This window comes from Taudactylus pleione, unplaced genomic scaffold (assembly GCF_031769625.1).
Source record: "Taudactylus pleione unplaced genomic scaffold, aTauple2 ptg000726l, whole genome shotgun sequence".
NCBI classification, from domain to species: Eukaryota; Metazoa; Chordata; class Amphibia; order Anura; family Myobatrachidae; genus Taudactylus; species Taudactylus pleione.
This window is the reverse complement of record NW_028285128.1, coordinates 8,268,696-8,292,242: the sequence shown is the minus strand read 5'-3', so window position 1 is coordinate 8,292,242 and position 23,547 is coordinate 8,268,696.

The window sequence follows — 23,547 nt, the reverse complement described above, 5'->3', positions numbered from 1 at the left end:
ATCACACAATGACTCTGCAGCGTCTTACTCAGTATCACACAATGACTCTGCAGCTTCTTACTCAGTATCACACAATGACTCTGCAACATCTTACTCAGTATCACACAATGACTCTGCAACATCTTACTCAGTATCACACAATGACTTTGCAGCGTCTTACTCAGTATCACACAATGACTCTGCAGCGTCTTACTCAGTATCGTACAATGACTCTGCAGCATCTTACTCAGTACCACACAATGACTCTGCAGCCTTTTACTCAGTATCACACAATGACTCTGCAGCGTCTTAATCAGTATCACACAATGACTGCAGCATCTTACTCAGTATCACACAATGACTCTGCATCGTCTTACTCAGTGGCACACAAATACTCTGCAGTATCTTACTCAGTATCACACAATGACTCTGCAGCTTCTTACTCAGTATCACACAATGACTCTGCAGCTTCTTACTCAGTATCACACAATGACTGCAGCATCTTACTCAGTATCACACAATGACTCTGCAGCGTCTTACTCAGTATCACACAATGACTGCAGCATCTTACTCAGTATCACACAATGACTCTGCAGCTTCTTACTCAGTATCACACAATGACTGCAGCATCTTACTCAGTATCACACAATGACTCTGCAGCGTCTTACTCAGTATCACACAATGACTCTGCAGCTTCTTACTCAGTATCACACAATGACTCTGCATCGTCTTACTCAGTATCACACAAAATTACTCTGCAGTATCTTACTCAGTATCACACAATGACTGCAGCATCTTACTCAGTATCACAAAATGACTCTGCAGCATCTTACTCAGTATCACACAATGACTCTGTAGCGTCTTACTCTGTATCACACAATGACTCTGCAGCTTCTTACTCAGTATCACACAATGACTGCAGCATCTTACTCAGTATCACACAATGACTCTGCAGCGTCTTAATCAGTATCACACAATGACTCTGCAGCGTCTTACTCAGTATCACACAATGACTCTGCATCGTCTTACTCAGTATCACACAAAATTACTCTGCAGTATCTTACTCAGTATCACACAATGACTGCAGCATCTTACTCAGTACCACACAATGACTCTGCAGCCTTTTACTCAGTATCACACAATGACTCTGCAGCGTCTTAATCAGTATCACACAATGACTGCAGCATCTTACTCAGTATCACACAATGACTCTGCATCGTCTTACTCAGTGGCACACAAATACTCTGCAGTATCTTACTCAGTATCACACAATGACTCTGCAGCTTCTTACTCAGTATCACACAATGACTCTGCAGCTTCTTACTCAGTATCACACAATGACTGCAGCATCTTACTCAGTATCACACAATGACTCTGCAGCGTCTTACTCAGTATCACACAATGACTGCAGCATCTTACTCAGTATCACACAATGACTCTGCAACATCTTACTCAGTATCACACAATGACTCTGCAGCGTCTTACTCAGTATCACACAATGACTGCAGCATCTTACTCAGTATCACACAATGACTCTGCAGCTTCTTACTCAGTATCACACAATGACTCTGCAGCTTCTTACTCAGTATCACACAATGACTGCAGCATCTTACTCAGTATCACAGAATGACTCTGCATCGTCTTACTCAGTGTAACACAAATACTCTGCAGTATCTTACTCAGTATCACACAATGACTCTGCAGCTTCTTACTCAGTATCACACAATGACTCTGCAGCTTCTTACTCAGTATCACACAATGACTGCAGCATCTTACTCAGTATCACACAATGACTCTGCAGCGTCTTACTCAGTATCACACAATGACTGCAGCATCTTACTCAGTATCACACAATGACTCTGCAGCTTCTTACTCAGTATCACACAATGACTGCAGCATCTTACTCAGTATCACACAATGACTCTGCAGCGTCTTACTCAGTATCACACAATGACTCTGCAGCTTCTTACTCAGTATCACACAATGACTCTGCATCGTCTTACTCAGTATCACACAAAATTACTCTGCAGTATCTTACTCAGTATCACACAATGACTGCAGCATCTTACTCAGTATCACACAATGACTCTTCAGCATCTTACTCAGTATCACACAATGACTCTGTAGCGTCTTACTCAGTATCACACAATGACTCTGCAGCTTCTTACTCAGTATCACACAATGACTGCAGCATCTTAATCAGTATCACACAATGACTCTGCAGCGTCTTAATCAGTATCACACAATGACTGCAGCATCTTACTCAGTATCACACAATGACTCTGCATCGTCTTACTCAGTGGCACACAAATACTCTGCAGTATCTTACTCAGTATCACACAATGACTCTGCAGCTTCTTACTCAGTATCACACAATGACTCTGCAGCTTCTTACTCAGTATCACACAAAGACTGCAGCATCTTACTCAGTATCACACAATGACTCTGCAGCGTCTTACTCAGTATCACACAATGACTGCAGCATCTTACTCAGTATCACACAATGACTCTGCAGCTTCTTACTCAGTATCACACAATGACTGCAGCATCTTACTCAGTATCACACAATGACTCTGCAGCGTCTTACTCAGTATCACACAATGACTCTGCAGCTTCTTACTCAGTATCACACAATGACTCTGCATCGTCTTACTCAGTATCACACAAAATTACTCTGCAGTATCTTACTCAGTATCACACAATGACTGCAGCATCTTACTCAGTATCACACAATGACTCTGCAGCATCTTACTCAGTATCACACAATGACTCTGTAGCGTCTTACACAGTATCACACAATGACTCTGCAGCTTCTTACTCAGTATCACACAATGACTGCAGCATCTTACTCAGTATCACACAATGACTCTGCAGCGTCTTAATCAGTATCACACAATGACTCTGCAGCTTCTTACTCAGTATCACACAATGACTCTGCATCGTCTTACTCAGTATCACACAAAATTACTCTGCAGTATCTTACTCAGTATCACACAATGACTGCAGCATCTTACTCAGTATCACACAATGACTCTGCAGCTTCTTACTCAGTATCACACAATGACTGCAGCATCTTACTCAGTATCACACAATGACTCTGCAGCATCTTACTCAGTATCACACAATGACTCTGCAGCTTCTTACTCAGTATCACACAATGACTCTGCAACATCTTACTCAGTATTACACAATGACTTTGCAGCGTCTTACTCAGTATCACACAATGACTCTGCAGCATCTTACTCAGTATCGTACAATGACTCTGCAGCATCTTACTCAGTACCACATAATGACTCTGCAGCCTTTTACTCAGTATCACACAATGACTCTGCAGCGTCTTACTCAGTATCACACAATGACTCTGCAGCGTCTTACTCAGTATCACACAAAATTACTCTGCAGTATCTTACTCAGTATCACACAATGACTGCAGCATCTTACTCAGTATCACACAATGACTCTGCAGCGTCTTACTCAGTATCACACAATGACTGCTGCATCTTACTCAGTATCACACAATGACTCTGTAGCGTCTTACTCAGTATCACACAATAACTCTGCAGCTTCTTACTCAGTATCACACAATGACTGCAGCATCTTACTCAGTATCACACAATGACTCTGCAGCTTCTTACTCAGTATCACACAATGACTCTGCAGCTTCTTACTCAGTATCACACAATGACTGCAGCATCTTACTCAGTATCACAGAATGACTCTGCATCGTCTTACTCAGTGTAACACAAATACTCTGCAGTATCTTACTCAGTATCACACAATGACTCTGCAGCTTCTTACTCAGTATCACACAATGACTCTGCAGCTTCTTACTCAGTATCACACAATGACTGCAGCATCTTACTCAGTATCACACAATGACTCTGCAGCGTCTTACTCAGTATCACACAATGACTGCAGCATCTTACTCAGTATCACACAATGACTCTGCAGCTTCTTACTCAGTATCACACAATGACTGCAGCATCTTACTCAGTATCACACAATGACTCTGCAGCGTCTTACTCAGTATCACACAATGACTCTGCAGCTTCTTACTCAGTATCACACAATGACTCTGCATCGTCTTACTCAGTATCACACAAAATTACTCTGCAGTATCTTACTCAGTATCACACAATGACTGCAGCATCTTACTCAGTATCACACAATGACTCTTCAGCATCTTACTCAGTATCACACAATGACTCTGTAGCGTCTTACTCAGTATCACACAATGACTCTGCAGCTTCTTACTCAGTATCACACAATGACTGCAGCATCTTACTCAGTATCACACAATGACTCTGCAGCGTCTTAATCAGTATCACACAATGACTGCAGCATCTTACTCAGTATCACACAATGACTCTGCATCGTCTTACTCAGTGGCACACAAATACTCTGCAGTATCTTACTCAGTATCACACAATGACTCTGCAGCTTCTTACTCAGTATCACACAATGACTCTGCAGCTTATTACTCAGTATCACACAATGACTGCAGCATCTTACTCAGTATCACACAATGACTCTGCAGCGTCTTACTCAGTATCACACAATGACTGCAGCATCTTACTCAGTATCACACAATGACTCTGCAGCTTCTTACTCAGTATCACACAATGACTGCAGCATCTTACTCAGTATCACACAATGACTCTGCAGCGTCTTACTCAGTATCACACAATGACTCTGCAGCTTCTTACTCAGTATCACACAATGACTCTGCATCGTCTTACTCAGTATCACACAAAATTACTCTGCAGTATCTTACTCAGTATCACACAATGACTGCAGCATCTTACTCAGTATCACACAATGACTCTGTAGCGTCTTACTCAGTATCACACAATGACTCTGCAGCTTCTTACTCAGTATCACACAATGACTGCAGCATCTTACTCAGTATCACACAATGACTCTGCAGCGTCTTAATCAGTATCAAACAATGACTCTGCAGCTTCTTACTCAGTATCACACAATGACTCTGCATCGTCTTACTCAGTATCACACAAAATTACTCTGCAGTATCTTACTCAGTATCACACAATGACTGCAGCATCTTACTCAGTATCACACAATGACTCTGCAGCTTCTTACTCAGTATCACACAATGACTGCAGCATCTTACTCAGTATCACACAATGACTCTGCAGCGTCTTACTCAGTATCACACAATGACTCTGCAGCTTCTTACTCAGTATCACACAATGACTCTGCAACATCTTACTCAGTATTACACAATGACTTTGCAGCGTCTTACTCAGTATCACACAATGACTCTGCAGCATCTTACTCAGTATCGTACAATGACTCTGCAGCATCTTACTCAGTACCACATAATGACTCTGCAGCCTTTTACTCAGTATCACACAATGACTCTGCAGCGTCTTACTCAGTATCACACAATGACTCTGCAGCGTCTTACTCAGTATCACACAAAATTACTCTGCAGTATCTTACTCAGTATCACACAATGACTGCAGCATCTTACTCAGTATCACACAATGACTCTGCAGCGTCTTACTCAGTATCACACAATGACTGCTGCATCTTACTCAGTATCACACAATGACTCTGTAGCGTCTTACTCAGTATCACACAATAACTCTGCAGCTTCTTACTCAGTATCACACAATGACTGCAGCATCTTACTCAGTATCACACAATGACTCTGTAGCGTTTTACTCAGTATCACACAATAACTCTGCAGCTTCTTACTCAGTATCACACAATGACTGCAGCGTCTTACTCAGTATCACACAATGACTCTGCATCGTCTTACTCAGTATCACACAAAATTACTCTGCAGTATCTTACTCAGTATCACACAATGACTGCAGCATCTTACTCAGTATCACACAATGACTCTGCAGCTTCTTACTCAGTATCACACAATTACTGCAGCATCTTACTCAGTATCACACAATGACTCTGCAGCGTCTTACTCAGTATCACACAATGACTCTGCAGCTTCTTACTCAGTATCACACAATGACTCTGCAACATCTTACTCAGTATCACACAATGACTCTGCAACATCTTACTCAGTATCACACAATGACTTTGCAGCGTCTTACTCAGTATCACACAATGACTCTGCAGCGTCTTACTCAGTATCGTACAATGACTCTGCAGCATCTTACTCAGTACCACACAATGACTCTGCAGCCTTTTACTCAGTATCACACAATGACTCTGCAGCGTCTTAATCAGTATCACACAATGACTGCAGCATCTTACTCAGTATCACACAATGACTCTGCATCGTCTTACTCAGTGGCACACAAATACTCTGCAGTATCTTACTCAGTATCACACAATGACTCTGCAGCTTCTTACTCAGTATCACACAATGACTCTGCAGCTTCTTACTCAGTATCACACAATGACTGCAGCATCTTACTCAGTATCACACAATGACTCTGCAGCGTCTTACTCAGTATCACACAATGACTGCAGCATCTTACTCAGTATCACACAATGACTCTGCAGCTTCTTACTCAGTATCACACAATGACTGCAGCATCTTACTCAGTATCACACAATGACTCTGCAGCGTCTTACTCAGTATCACACAATGACTCTGCAGCTTCTTACTCAGTATCACACAATGACTCTGCATCGTCTTACTCAGTATCACACAAAATTACTCTGCAGTATCTTACTCAGTATCACACAATGACTGCAGCATCTTACTCAGTATCACAAAATGACTCTGCAGCATCTTACTCAGTATCACACAATGACTCTGTAGCGTCTTACTCTGTATCACACAATGACTCTGCAGCTTCTTACTCAGTATCACACAATGACTGCAGCATCTTACTCAGTATCACACAATGACTCTGCAGCGTCTTAATCAGTATCACACAATGACTCTGCAGCGTCTTACTCAGTATCACACAATGACTCTGCATCGTCTTACTCAGTATCACACAAAATTACTCTGCAGTATCTTACTCAGTATCACACAATGACTGCAGCATCTTACTCAGTACCACACAATGACTCTGCAGCCTTTTACTCAGTATCACACAATGACTCTGCAGCGTCTTAATCAGTATCACACAATGACTGCAGCATCTTACTCAGTATCACACAATGACTCTGCATCGTCTTACTCAGTGGCACACAAATACTCTGCAGTATCTTACTCAGTATCACACAATGACTCTGCAGCTTCTTACTCAGTATCACACAATGACTCTGCAGCTTCTTACTCAGTATCACACAATGACTGCAGCATCTTACTCAGTATCACACAATGACTCTGCAGCGTCTTACTCAGTATCACACAATGACTGCAGCATCTTACTCAGTATCACACAATGACTCTGCAGCTTCTTACTCAGTATCACACAATGACTGCAGCATCTTACTCAGTATCACACAATGACTCTGCAGCGTCTTACTCAGTATCACACAATGACTCTGCAGCTTCTTACTCAGTATCACACAATGACTCTGCATCGTCTTACTCAGTATCACACAAAATTACTCTGCAGTATCTTACTCAGTATCACACAATGACTGCAGCATCTTACTCAGTATCACAAAATGACTCTGCAGCATCTTACTCAGTATCACACAATGACTCTGTAGCGTCTTACTCGGTATCACACAATGACTCTGCAGCTTCTTACTCAGTATCACACAATGACTGCAGCATCTTACTCAGTATCACACAATGACTCTGCAGCGTCTTAATCAGTATCACACAATGACTCTGCAGCTTCTTACTCAGTATCACACAATGACTCTGCATCGTCTTACTCAGTATCACACAAAATTACTCTGCAGTATCTTACTCAGTATCACACAATGACTGCAGCATCTTACTCAGTATCACACAATGACTCTGCAGCTTCTTACTCAGTATCACACAATGACTGCAGCATCTTACTCAGTATCACACAATGACTCTGCAGCGTCTTACTCAGTATCACACAATGACTCTGCAGCTTCTTACTCAGTATCACACAATGACTCTGCAACATCTTACTCAGTATTACACAATGACTTTGCAGCGTCTTACTCAGTATCACACAATGACTCTGCAGCATCTTACTCAGTATCGTACAATGACTCTGCAGCATCTTACTCAGTACCACATAATGACTCTGCAGCCTTTTACTCAGTATCACACAATGACTCTGCAGCGTCTTACTCAGTATCACACAATGACTCTGCAGCGTCTTACTCAGTATCACACAAAATTACTCTGCAGTATCTTACTCAGTATCACACAATGACTGCAGCATCTTACTCAGTATCACACAATGACTCTGCAGCGTCTTACTCAGTATCACACAATGACTGCTGCATCTTACTCAGTATCACACAATGACTCTGTAGCGTCTTACTCAGTATCACACAATAACTCTGCAGCTTCTTACTCAGTATCACACAATGACTGCAGCATCTTACTCAGTATCACACAATGACTCTGCAGCGTCTTAATCAGTATCACACAATGACTCTGCAGCGTCTTACTCAGTATCACACAATGACTCTGCATCGTCTTACTCAGTATCACACAAAATTACTCTGCAGTATCTTACTCAGTATCACACAATGACTGCAGCATCTTACTCAGTATCACACAATGACTCTGCAGCTTCTTACTCAGTATCACACAATGACTGCAGCATCTTACTCAGTATCACACAATGACTCTGCAGCGTCTTACTCAGTATCACACAATGACTCTGCAGCTTCTTACTCAGTATCACACAATGACTCTGCAACATCTTACTCAGTATCACACAATGACTTTGCAGCGTCTTACTCAGTATCACACAATGACTCTGCAGCGTCTTACTCAGTATCGTACAATGACTCTGCAGCCTTTTACTCAGTATCACACAATGACTCTGCAGCGTCTTACTCAGTATCACACAATGACTCTGCAGCGTCTTACTCAGTATCACAATGACTCTGCAGCGTCTTACTCAGTATCACACAATGGACCTCATTCAGAGTCGGTTGAAGCGGCCGCACGGTCGTACGCCACTGATGTTTGTTATACTGCGCATGCGTAAAGTTCGCAATGCGCGTGCGCAAACTAGCCGCTACGATCAGAAATTTCTCTCTCCTTGAACACAGCCAGGTCGGTAGTTTGAGTGACAGATTGATGCGTTTGTGGGTGGTAACAGGGGAAGGTGCTTGAAAACAGGGGAGTGGAGATCTGAACGCAGGCGTGCCTAATTATGCGAACAGCGTTTTATGGGAGTGCATACGGTTTATGGGAGTGCATAATTAACAAAGTAGCGTCATGGCACATGTGACATGGGAGGTTTTTACACTGACATGATCGTAGCTTAAGAGAGGGTATTGTCAACCTTAAGCTCTACGACCAGTTCCGATGGTTCCCGATGGTCGACTCGCGATTAATCCTTATATGCCCGGAGATGACGTGCAATGTGTACGAGAAGGGGGCGTATTTTTTTGCATTCCGACAGCTTCCTCCCTTTGGTTGGCCAGCTACCGATCCGAACGTAGGGCCGCAACTTGCGAGGGAATCATTTGCATATCCGGCCCCTTTTACCGTACGACCGTGCGGCCGCTTCGACCGACTCTGAATGAGGTCCTATGACTCTGCAGCTTCTTACTCAGTATCACACAATGACTCTGCAGCTTCTTACTCAGTATCACACAATGACTGCAGCATCTTACTCAGTATCACACAATGACTCTGCAGCGTCTTACTCAGTATCACACAATGACTCTGCAGCGTCTTACTCAGTATCACACAATGACTCTGCAGCGTCTTACTCAGTATCACACAATGACTTTGTAGCGTCTTACTCAGTATCACAATGACTCTGCAGCGTCTTACTCAGTATCACACAATGACTCTGCAGCATCTTACTCAGTATCACACAATGACTCTGCAGCGTATTACTCAGTATCACACAATGACTCTGTAGCTTCTTACTCAGTATCACACAATGACTCTGCAGCGTCTTACTCAGGATCACACAATGACTCTGCAGCTTCTTACTCAGTATCACACAATGACTGCAGCATCTTACTCAGTATCACACAATGACTGCAGCATCTTACTCAGTATCACACAATGACTCTGCAGCGTCTTAATCAGTATCACACAATGACTCTGCAGCTTCTTACTCAGTATCACACAATGACTCTGCATCGTCTTACTCAGTATCACACAAAATTACTCTGCAGTATCTTACTCAGTATCACACAATGACTGCAGCATCTTACTCAGTATCACACAAAATTACTCTGCAGTATCTTACTCAGTATCACACAATGACTGCAGCATCTTACTCAGTATCACACAATGACTCTGCCGCTTCTTACTCAGTATCACACAATGACTGCAGCATCTTACTCAGTATCACACAATGACTCTGCAGCGTCTTACTCAGTATCACACAATGACTCTGCAGCTTCTTACTCAGTATCACACAATGACTCTGCAACATCTTACTCAGTATTACACAATGACTTTGCAGCGTCTTACTCAGTATCACACAATGACTCTGCAGCATCTTACTCAGTATCGTACAATGACTCTGCAGCATCTAACTCAGTACCACACAATGACTCTGCAGCCTTTTACTCAGTATCACACAATGACTCTGCAGCTTCTTACTCAGTATCACACAATGACTGCAGCATCTTACTCAGTATCACACAATGACTCTGCAGCGTCTTACTCAGTATCACACAATTACTGCAGCATCTTACTCAGTATCACACAATGACTCTGCAGCTTCTTACTCAGTATCACACAATGACTGCAGCATCTTACTCAGTATCACACAATGACTCTGCAGCTTCTTACTCAGTATCACACAATGACTCTGCATCGTCTTACTCAGTATCACACAAAATTACTCTGCAGTATCTTACTCAGTATCACACAATGACTGCAGCATCTTACTCAGTATCACACAATGACTCTGCAGCATCTTACTCAGTATCACACAATGACTCTGTAGCATCTTACTCAGTATCACACAATGACTCTGCAGCTTCTTACTCAGTATCACACAATGACTGCAGCATCTTACTCAGTATCACACAATGACTCTGCAGCGTCTTACTCAGTATCACACAATGACTGCAGCATCTTACTCAGTATCACACAATGACTCTGCAGCTTCTTACTCAGTATCACACAATGACTGCAGCATCTTACTCAGTATCACACAATGACTCTGCAGCGTCTTACTCAGTATCACACAATGACTCTGCAGCTTCTTACTCAGTATCACACAATGTCTCTGCATCGTCTTACTCAGTATCACACAAAATTACTCTGCAGTATCTTACTCAGTATCACACAATGACTGCAGCATCTTACTCAGTATCACAAAATGACTCTGCAGCATCTTACTCAGTATCACACAATGACTCTGTAGCGTCTTACTCGGTATCACACAATGACTCTGCAGCTTCTTACTCAGTATCACACAATGACTGCAGCATCTTACTCAGTATCACACAATGACTCTGCAGCGTCTTAATCAGTATCACACAATGACTCTGCAGCTTCTTACTCAGTATCACACAATGACTCTGCATCGTCTTACTCAGTATCACACAAAATTACTCTGCAGTATCTTACTCAGTATCACACAATGACTGCAGCATCTTAATCAGTATCACACAATGACTCTGCAGCTTCTTACTCAGTATCACACAATGACTGCAGCATCTTACTCAGTATCACACAATGACTCTGCAGCGTCTTACTCAGTATCACACAATGACTCTGCAGCTTCTTACTCAGTATCACACAATGACTCTGCAACATCTTACTCAGTATTACACAATGACTTTGCAGCGTCTTACTCAGTATCACACAATGACTCTGCAGCATCTTACTCAGTATCGTACAATGACTCTGCAGCATCTTACTCAGTACCACATAATGACTCTGCAGCCTTTTACTCAGTATCACACAATGACTCTGCAGCGTCTTACTCAGTATCACACAATGACTCTGCAGCGTCTTACTCAGTATCACACAAAATTACTCTGCAGTATCTTACTCAGTATCACACAATGACTGCAGCATCTTACTCAGTATCACACAATGACTCTGCAGCGTCTTACTCAGTATCACACAATGACTGCTGCATCTTACTCAGTATCACACAATGACTCTGTAGCGTCTTACTCAGTATCACACAATAACTCTGCAGCTTCTTACTCAGTATCACACAATGACTGCAGCATCTTACTCAGTATCACACAATGACTCTGCAGCGTCTTAATCAGTATCACACAATGACTCTGCAGCGTCTTACTCAGTATCACACAATGACTCTGCATCGTCTTACTCAGTATCACACAAAATTACTCTGCAGTATCTTACTCAGTATCACACAATGACTGCAGCATCTTACTCAGTATCACACAATGACTCTGCAGCTTCTTACTCAGTATCACACAATGACTGCAGCATCTTACTCAGTATCACACAATGACTCTGCAGCGTCTTACTCAGTATCACACAATGACTCTGCAGCTTCTTACTCAGTATCACACAATGACTCTGCAACATCTTACTCAGTATCACACAATGACTTTGCAGCGTCTTACTCAGTATCACACAATGACTCTGCAGCGTCTTACTCAGTATCGTACAATGACTCTGCAGCCTTTTACTCAGTATCACACAATGACTCTGCAGCGTCTTACTCAGTATCACACAATGACTCTGCAGCGTCTTACTCAGTATCACAATGACTCTGCAGCGTCTTACTCAGTATCACACAATGGACCTCATTCAGAGTCGGTTGAAGCGGCCGCACGGTCGTACGCCACTGATGTTTGTTATACTGCGCATGCGTAAAGTTCGCAATGCGCGTGCGCAAACTAGCCGCTACGATCAGAAATTTCTCTCTCCTTGAACACAGCCAGGTCGGTAGTTTGAGTGACAGATTGATGCGTTTGTGGGTGGTAACAGGGGAAGGTGCTTGAAAACAGGGGAGTGGAGATCTGAACGCAGGCGTGCCTAATTATGCGAACAGCGTTTTATGGGAGTGCATACGGTTTATGGGAGTGCATAATTAACAAAGTAGCGTCATGGCACATGTGACATGGGAGGTTTTTACACTGACATGATCGTAGCTTAAGAGAGGGTATTGTCAACCTTAAGCTCTACGACCAGTTCCGATGGTTCCCGATGGTCGACTCGCGATTAATCCTTATATGCCCGGAGATGACGTGCAATGTGTACGAGAAGGGGGCGTATTTTTTTGCATTCCGACAGCTTCCTCCCTTTGGTTGGCCAGCTACCGATCCGAACGTAGGGCCGCAACTTGCGAGGGAATCATTTGCATATCCGGCCCCTTTTACCGTACGACCGTGCGGCCGCTTCGACCGACTCTGAATGAGGTCCTATGACTCTGCAGCTTCTTACTCAGTATCACACAATGACTCTGCAGCTTCTTACTCAGTATCACACAATGACTGCAGCATCTTACTCAGTATCACACAATGACTCTGCAGCGTCTTACTCAGTATCACACAATGACTCTGCAGCGTCTTACTCAGTATCACACAATGACTCTGCAGCATCTTACTCAGTATCACACAATGACTTTGTAGCGTCTTACTCAGTATCACAATGACTCTGCAGCGTCTTACTCAGTATCACACAATGACTCTGCAGCATCTTACTCAGTATCACACAATGACTCTGCAGCGTATTACTCAGTATCACACAATGACTCTGTAGCTTCTTACTCAGTATCACACAATGACTCTGCAGCGTCTTACTCAGGATCACACAATGACTCTGCAGCTTCTTACTCAGTATCACACAATGACTGCAGCATCTTACTCAGTATCACACAATGACTGCAGCATCTTACTCAGTATCACACAATGACTCTGCAGCGTCTTAATCAGTATCACACAATGACTCTGCAGCTTCTTACTCAGTATCACACAATGACTCTGCATCGTCTTACTCAGTATCACACAAAATTACTCTGCAGTATCTTACTCAGTATCACACAATGACTGCAGCATCTTACTCAGTATCACACAAAATTACTCTGCAGTATCTTACTCAGTATCACACAATGACTGCAGCATCTTACTCAGTATCACACAATGACTCTGCCGCTTCTTACTCAGTATCACACAATGACTGCAGCATCTTACTCAGTATCACACAATGACTCTGCAGCGTCTTACTCAGTATCACACAATGACTCTGCAGCTTCTTACTCAGTATCACACAATGACTCTGCAACATCTTACTCAGTATTACACAATGACTTTGCAGCGTCTTACTCAGTATCACACAATGACTCTGCAGCATCTTACTCAGTATCGTACAATGACTCTGCAGCATCTAACTCAGTACCACACAATGACTCTGCAGCCTTTTACTCAGTATCACACAATGACTCTGCAGCTTCTTACTCAGTATCACACAATGACTGCAGCATCTTACTCAGTATCACACAATGACTCTGCAGCGTCTTACTCAGTATCACACAATTACTGCAGCATCTTACTCAGTATCACACAATGACTCTGCAGCTTCTTACTCAGTATCACACAATGACTGCAGCATCTTACTCAGTATCACACAATGACTCTGCAGCTTCTTACTCAGTATCACACAATGACTCTGCATCGTCTTACTCAGTATCACACAAAATTACTCTGCAGTATCTTACTCAGTATCACACAATGACTGCAGCATCTTACTCAGTATCACACAATGACTCTGCAGCATCTTACTCAGTATCACACAATGACTCTGTAGCATCTTACTCAGTATCTCACAATGACTCTGCAGCTTCTTACTCAGTATCACACAATGACTGCAGCATCTTACTCAGTATCACACAATGACTCTGCAGCGTCTTAATCAGTATCACACAATGACTCTGCAGCTTCTTAATCAGTATCACACAATGACTCTGCATCGTCTTACTCAGTATCACACAAAATTACTCTGCAGTATCTTACTCAGTATCACACAATGACTGCAGCATCTTACTCAGTATCACACAAAATTACTCTGCAGTATCTTACTCAGTATCACACAATGACTGCAGCATCTTACTCAGTATCACACAATGACTCTGCAGCTTCTTACTCAGTATCACACAATGACTGCAGCATCTTACTCAGTATCACACAATGACTCTGCAGCGTCTTACTCAGTATCACACAATGACTCTGCAGCTTCTTACTCAGTATCACACAATGACTCTGCAACATCTTACTCAGTATTACACAATGACTTTGCAGCGTCTTACTCAGTATCACACAATGACTCTGCAGCATCTTACTCAGTATCGTACAATGACTTTGCAGCATCTTACTCAGTACCACACAATGACTCTGCAGCCTTTTACTCAGTATCACACAATGACTCTGCAGCGTCTTACTCAGTATCACACAATGACTCTGCAGCGTCTTACTCAGTATCACACAAAATTACTCTGCAGTATCTTACTCAGTATCACACAATGACTGCAGCATCTTACTCAGTATCACACAATGACTCTGCAGCGTCTTACTCAGTATCACACAATGACTGCTGCATCTTACTCAGTATCACACAATGACTCTGTAGCGTCTTACTCAGTATCACACAATGACTCTGCAGCTTCTCACTCAGTATCACACAATGACTGCAGCATCTTACTCAGTATCACACAATGACTCTGCAGCGTCTTAATCAGTATCACACAATGACTCTGCAGCGTCTTACTCAGTATCACACAATGACTCTGCATCGTCTTACTCAGTATCACACAAAATTACTCTGCAGTATCTTACTCAGTATCACACAATGACTGCAGCATCTTACTCAGTATCACACAATGACTCTGCAGCGTCTTACTCAGTATCACACAATGACTGCAGCGTCTTACTCAGTATCACACAATGACTGCAGCATCTTACTCAGTATCACACAATGACTCTGCAGCTTCTTACTCAGTATCACACAATGACTGCAGCATCTTACTCAGTATCACACAATGACTCTGCAGCGTCTTACTCAGTATCACACAATGACTCTGCAGCTTCTTACTCAGTATCACACAATGACTCTGCAACATCTTACTCAGTATTACACAATGACTTTGCAGCGTCTTACTCAGTATCACACAATGACTCTGCAGCGTCTTACTCAGTATCGTACAATGACTCTGCAGCATCTTACTCAGTACCACACAATGACTCTGCAGCCTTTTACTCAGTATCACACAATGACTCTGCAGCGTCTTACTCAGTATCACACAATGACTCTGCAGCGTCTTACTCAGTATCACAATGACTCTGCAGCGTCTTACTCAGTATCACACAATGGACCTCATTCAGAGTCGGTTGAAGCGGCCGCACGGTCGTACGCCACTGATGTTTGTTATACTGCGCATGCGTAAAGTTCGCGATGCGCGTGCGCAAACTAGCCGCTACGATCAGAAATTTCTCTCTCCTTGAACACAGCCAGGTCGGTAGTTTGAGTGACAGATTGAGGCGTTTGTGGGTGGTAACAGGGGAAGGTGCTTGAAAAACAGGGGAGTGGAGATCTGAACGCAGGCGTGCCTAATTATGCGAACAGCGTTTTATGGGAGTGCATACGGTTTATGGGAGTGCATAATTAACAAAGTAGCGTCATGGCACATGTGACATGGGAGGTTTTTACACTGACATGATCGTAGCTTAAGAGAGGGTATTGTCAACCTTAAGCTCTACGACCAGTTCCGATGGTTCCCGATGGTCGACTCGCAATTAATCCTTATATGCCCGGAGATGACGTGCAATGTGTACGAGAAGGGGGCGTATTTTTTTGCATTCCGACAGCTTCCTCCCTTTGGTTGGCCAGCTACCGATCCGAACTTAGGGCCGCAACTTGCGAGGGAATCATTTGCATATCCGGCCCCTTTTACCGTACGACCGTGCGGACGCTTCGACCGACTCTGAATGAGGTCCTATGACTCTGCAGCTTCTTACTCAGTATCACACAATGACTCTGCAGCTTCTTACTCAGTATCACACAATGACTGCAGCATCTTACTCAGTATCACACAATGACTCTGCAGCGTCTTACTCAGTATCACACAATGACTCTGCAGCGTCTTACTCAGTATCACACAATGACTCTGCAGCGTCTTACTCAGTATCACACAATGACTTTGTAGCATCTTACTCAGTATCACAATGACTCTGCAGCATCTTACTCAGTATCACACAATGACTCTGCAGCATCTTACTCAGTATCACACAATGACTCTGCAGCGTCTTACTCAGTATCACACAATGACTCTGCAGCTTCTTACTCAGTATCACACAATGACTGCAGCATCTTACTCAGTATCACACAATGACTCTGCAGCTTCTTACTCAGTATCACACAATGACTGCAGCATCTTACTCAGTATCACACAATGACTCTGCAGCGTCTTACTCAGTATCACACAATGACTCTGCAGCTTCTTACTCAGTATCACACAATGACTCTGCATCGTCTTACTCAGTATCACACAAAATTACTCTGCAGTATCTTACTCAGTATCACACAATGACTGCAGCATCTTACTCAGTATCACACAATGACTCTGCAGCATCTTCCTCAGTATCACACAATGACTCTGTAGCGTCTTACTCAGTATCACACAATGACTCTGCAGCTTCTTACTCAGTATCACACAATGACTGCAGCATCTTACTCAGTATCACACAATGACTCTGCAGCGTCTTAATCAGTATCACACAATGACTGCAGCATCTTACTCAGTATCACACAATGACTCTGCAGCTTCTTACTCAGTATCACACAATGACTCTGCATCGTCTTACTCAGTATCACACAAAATTACTCTGCAGTATCTTACTCAGTATCACACAATGACTGCAGCATCTTACTCAGTATCACACAATAACTCTGCAGCTTCTTACTCAGTATCACACAATGACTGCAGCATCTTACTCAGTATCACACAATGACTCTGCAGCGTCTTACTCAGTATCACACAATGACTCTGCAGCTTCTTACTCAGTATCACACAATGACTCTGCAACATCTTACTCAGTATTACACAATGACTTTGCAGCGTCTTACTCAGTATCACACAATGACTCTGCAGCATCTTACTCAGTATCGTACAATGACTCTGCAGCATCTTACTCAGTACCACACAATGACTCTGCAGCCTTTTACTCAGTATCACACAATGTCTCTGCAGCGTCTTACTCAGTATCACACAATGACTCTGCAGCGTCTTACTCAGTATCACACAAAATTACTCTGCAGTATCTTACTCAGTATCACACAATGACTGCAGCATCTTACTCAGTATCACACAATGACTCTGCAGCGTCTTACTCAGTATCACACAATGACTGCTGCATCTTACTCAGTATCACACAATGACTCTGTAGCGTCTTACTCAGTATCACACAATGACTCTGCAGCTTCTTACTCAGTATCACACAATGACTGCAGCATCTTACTCAGTATCACACAATGACTCTGCAGCGTCTTAATCAGTATCACACAATGACTCTGCAGCGTCTTGCTCAGTATCACACAATGACTCTGCATCGTCTTACTCAGTATCACACAAAATTACTCTGCAGTATCTTACTCAGTATCACACAATGACTGCACCATCTTACTCAGTATCACACAATGACTCTGCAGCTTCTTACTCAGTATCACACAATGACTCTGCAACATCTTACTCAGTATTACACAATGACTTTGCAGCGTCTTACTCAGTATCACACAATGACTCTGCAGCGTCTTACTCAGTATCGTACAATGACTCTGCAGCATCTTACTCAGTACCACACAATGACTCTGCAGCCTTTTACTCAGTATCACACAATGACTCTGCAGCGTCTTACTCAGTATCACACAATGACTCTGCATCGTCTTACTCAGTATCACAATGACTCTGCAGCGTCTTACTCAGTATCACACAATGGACCTCATTCAGAGTCGGTTGAAGCGGCCGCACGGTCGTATGCCACTGATGTTTGTTATACTGCGCATGCGTAAAGTTCGCAATGCGCGTGCGCAAACTAGCCGCTACGATCAGAAATTTCTCTCTCCTTGAACACAGCCAGGTCGGTAGTTTGAGTGACAGATTGAGGCGTTTGTGGGTGGTAACAGGGGAAGGTGCTTGAAAACAGGGGAGTGGAGATCTGAACGCAGGCGTGCCTAATTATGCGAACAGCGTTTTATGGGAGTGCATACGGTTTATGGGAGTGCATAATTAACAAAGTAGCGTCATGGCACATGTGACATGGGAGGTTTTTACACTGACATGATCGTAGCTTAAGAGAGGGTATTGTCAACCTTAAGCTCTACGACCAGTTCCGATGGTTCCCGATGGTCGACTCGTGATTAATCCTTATATGCCCGGAGATGACGTGCAATGTGTACGAGAAGGGGGCGTATTTTTTTGCATTCCGACAGCTTCCTCCCTTTGGTTGGCCAGCTACCGATCCGAACTTAGGGCCGCAACTTGCGAGGGAATCATTTGCATATCCGGCCCCTTTTACCGTACGACCGTGCGGCCGCTTCGACCGACTCTGAATGAGGTCCTATGACTCTGCAGCTTCTTACTCAGTATCACACAATGACTCTGCAGCTTCTTACTCAGTATCACACAATGACTGCAGCATCTTACTCAGTATCACACAATGACTCTGCAGCGTCTTACTCAGTATCACACAATGACTCTGCAGCGTCTTACTCAGTATCACACAATGACTCTGCAGCGTCTTACTCAGTATCACACAATGACTTTGTAGCGTCTTACTCAGTATCACAATGTCTCTGCAGCGTCTTACTCAGTATCACACAATGACTCTGCAGCATCTTACTCAGTATCACACAATGACTCTGCAGCGTCTTACTCAGTATCACACAATGACTCTGTAGCGTCTTACTCAGTATCACAGAATGACTCTGCAGCGTCTTACTCAGTATCACACAATGACTCTGCAGCTTCTTACTCAGTATCACACAATGACTGCAGCATCTTACTCAGTATCACACAATGACTCTGCATCGTCTTACTCAGTATCACACAATGACTCTGCAGCATCTTACTCAGTATCACACAATTACTCTGCATCATCTTACTCAGTATCACATAATGACTCTGCAGCATCTTACTCAGTATCACACAATGACTCTGCAGCGTCTTACTCAGTATCACACAATGACTCTGCAGCATCTTACTCAGTATCACACAATGACTCTGCAGCGTCTTACTCAGTATCACACAATGAATCTGCAGCGTCTTACTCAGTATCACACAATGACTCTGCAGCGTCTTACTCAGTATCACACAATGACTGCAGCGTCTTACTCAGTATCACACAATGACTCTGCAGTATCTTACTCAGTATCACACAATGACTCTGCAGTATCTTACTCAGTATCACACAATGACTGCAGCATCTTACTCAGTATCACACAATGACTCTGCAACATCTTACTCAGTATCACACAATGACTCTGCAGCGTCTTACTCAGTATCACACAATGACTGCAGCGTCTTACTCAGTATCACACAATGACTCTGCAGCATCTTACTCAGTATCACACAATGACTCTGCAGCATCTTACTCACTATCACACGACTGCAGCATCTTACTCAGTATCACACAATGACTCTGCAGCTTCTTACTCAGTATCACACAATGACTGCAGCATCTTACTCAGTATCACAGAATGACTCTGCCGCTTCTTACTCAGTATCACACAATGACTGCAGCATCTTACTCAGTATCACACAATGACTCTGCAGCGTCTTACTCAGTATCACACAATGACTGCAGCATCTTACTCAGTATCACACAATGACTCTGCAGCTTCTTACTCAGTATCACACAATGACTGCAGCATCTTACTCAGTATCACACAATTACTCTGCAGTATCTTACTCAGTATCACACAATGACTCTGCAGCTTCTTACTCAGTATCACACAATGACTCTGCAGCTTCTTACTCAGTATCACACAATGACTGCAGCATCTTACTCAGTATCACACAATGACTCTGCATCGTCTTACTCAGTGTCACACAATTACTCTGCAGTATCTTACTCAGTATCACACAATGACTCTGCAGCTTCTTACTCAGTATCACACAATGACTGCAGCATCTTACTCAGTATCACACAATGACTCTGCAGCGTCTTACTCAGTATCACACAATGACTGCAGCATCTTACTCAGTATCACACAATGACTCTGCAGCTTCTTACTCAGTATCACACAATGAATGCAGCATCTTACTCAGTATCACACAATGACTCTGCAGCGTCTTTCTCAGTATCACACAATGACTCTGCAGCTTCTTACTCAGTATCACACAATGACTCTGCATCGTCTTACTCAGTATCACACAAAATTACTCTGCAGTATCTTACTCAGTATCACACAATGACTGCAGCATCTTACTCAGTATCACACAATGACTCTGCAGCTTCTTACTCAGTATCACACAATGACTGCAGCATCTTACTCAGTATCACACAATGACTCTGCAGCGTCTTACTCAGTATCACACAATGACTCTGCAGCTTCTTACTCAGTATCACACAATGACTGCAGCATCTTACTCAGTATCACACAATTACTCTGCAGTATCTTACTCAGTATCACACAATGACTCTGCAGCTTCTTACTCAGTATCACACAATGACTCTGCAGCTTCTTACTCAGTATCACACAATGACTCTGCATCGTCTTACTCAGTATCACACAAAATTACTCTGCAGTATCTTACTCAGTATCACACAATGACTGCAGCATCTTACTCAGTATCACACAATGACTCTGCAGCTTCTTACTCAGTATCACACAATGACTGCAGCATCTTACTCAGTATCACACAATGACTCTGCAGCGTCTTACTCAGTATCACACAATGACTCTGCAGCTTCTTACTCAGTATCACACAATGACTCTGCATCGTCTTACTCAGTATCACACAAAATTACTCTGCAGTATCTTACTCAGTATCACACAATGACTCTGCACCTTCTTACTCAGTATCACACAATGACTCTGCAGCTTCTTACTCAGTATCACACAATGACTGCAGCATCTTACTCAGTATCACACAAAGACTCTGCAGCGTCTTACTCAGTATCACACAATGACTCTGCAGCTTCTTACTCAGTATCACACAATGACTGCAGCATCTTACTCAGTATCACACAATGACTGCATCGTCTTACTCAGTATCACACAAAATTACTCTGCACTGCAGTATCTTACTCTGTATCACACAATGACTCTGCAGCTTCTTTCTCAGTATCACACAATGACTCTGCAGCCTCTTACTCAGTATCACACAATGACTGCAGCATCTTACTCAGTATCACACAATGACTCTGCAGCGTCTTACTCAGTATCACACAATGACTGCAGCATCTTACTCAGTATCACACAATGACTCTGCAGCGTCTTACTCAGTATCACACAATTACTCTGCAGTATCTTACTCAGTATCACACAATGACTCTGCAGCTTCTTACTCAGTATCACACAATGACTCTGCAGCTTCTTACTCAGTGTCACACAATGACTCTGCAGTATCTTACTCAGTATCACACAATGACTCTGCAGCTTCTTACTCAGTATCACACAATGACTGCAGCATCTTACTCAGTATCACACAATGACTCTGCAGCGTCTTACTCAGTATCACACAATGACTGCAGCATCTTACTCAGTATCACACAATGACTCTGCAGCTTCTTACTCAGTATCACACAATGACTGCAGCATCTTACTCAGTATCACACAATGACTCTGCAGCGTCTTTCTCAGTATCACACAATGACTCTGCAGCTTCTTACTCAGTATCACACAATGACTCTGCATCGTCTTACTCAGTATCACACAAAATTACTCTGCAGTATCTTACTCAGTATCACACAATGACTGCAGCATCTTACTCAGTATCACACAATGACTCTGCAGCTTCTTACTCAGTATCACACAATGACTGCAGCATCTTACTCAGTATCACACAATGACTCTGCAGCGTCTTACTCAGTATCACACAATGACTCTGCAGCTTCTTACTCAGTATCACACAATGACTGCAGCATCTTACTCAGTATCACACAATGACTCTGCAGCGTCTTACTCAGTATCACACAATGACTCTGCAGCTTCTTACTCAGTATCACACAATGACTCTGCATCGTCTTACTCAGTATCACACAAAATTACTCTGCAGTATCTTACTCAGTATCACACAATGACTGCAGCATCTTACTCAGTATCACACAATGACTCTGCAGCTTCTTACTCAGTATCACACAATGACTGCAGCATCTTACTCAGTATCACACAATGACTCTGCAGCGTCTTACTCAGTATCACACAATCACTCTGCAGCTTCTTACTCAGTATCACACAATGACTCTGCATCGTCTTACTCAGTATCACACAAAATTACTCTGCAGTATCTTACTCAGTATCACACAATGACTCTGCACCTTCTTACTCAGTATCACACAATGACTCTGCAGCTTCTTACTCAGTATCACACAATGACTGCAGCATCTTAC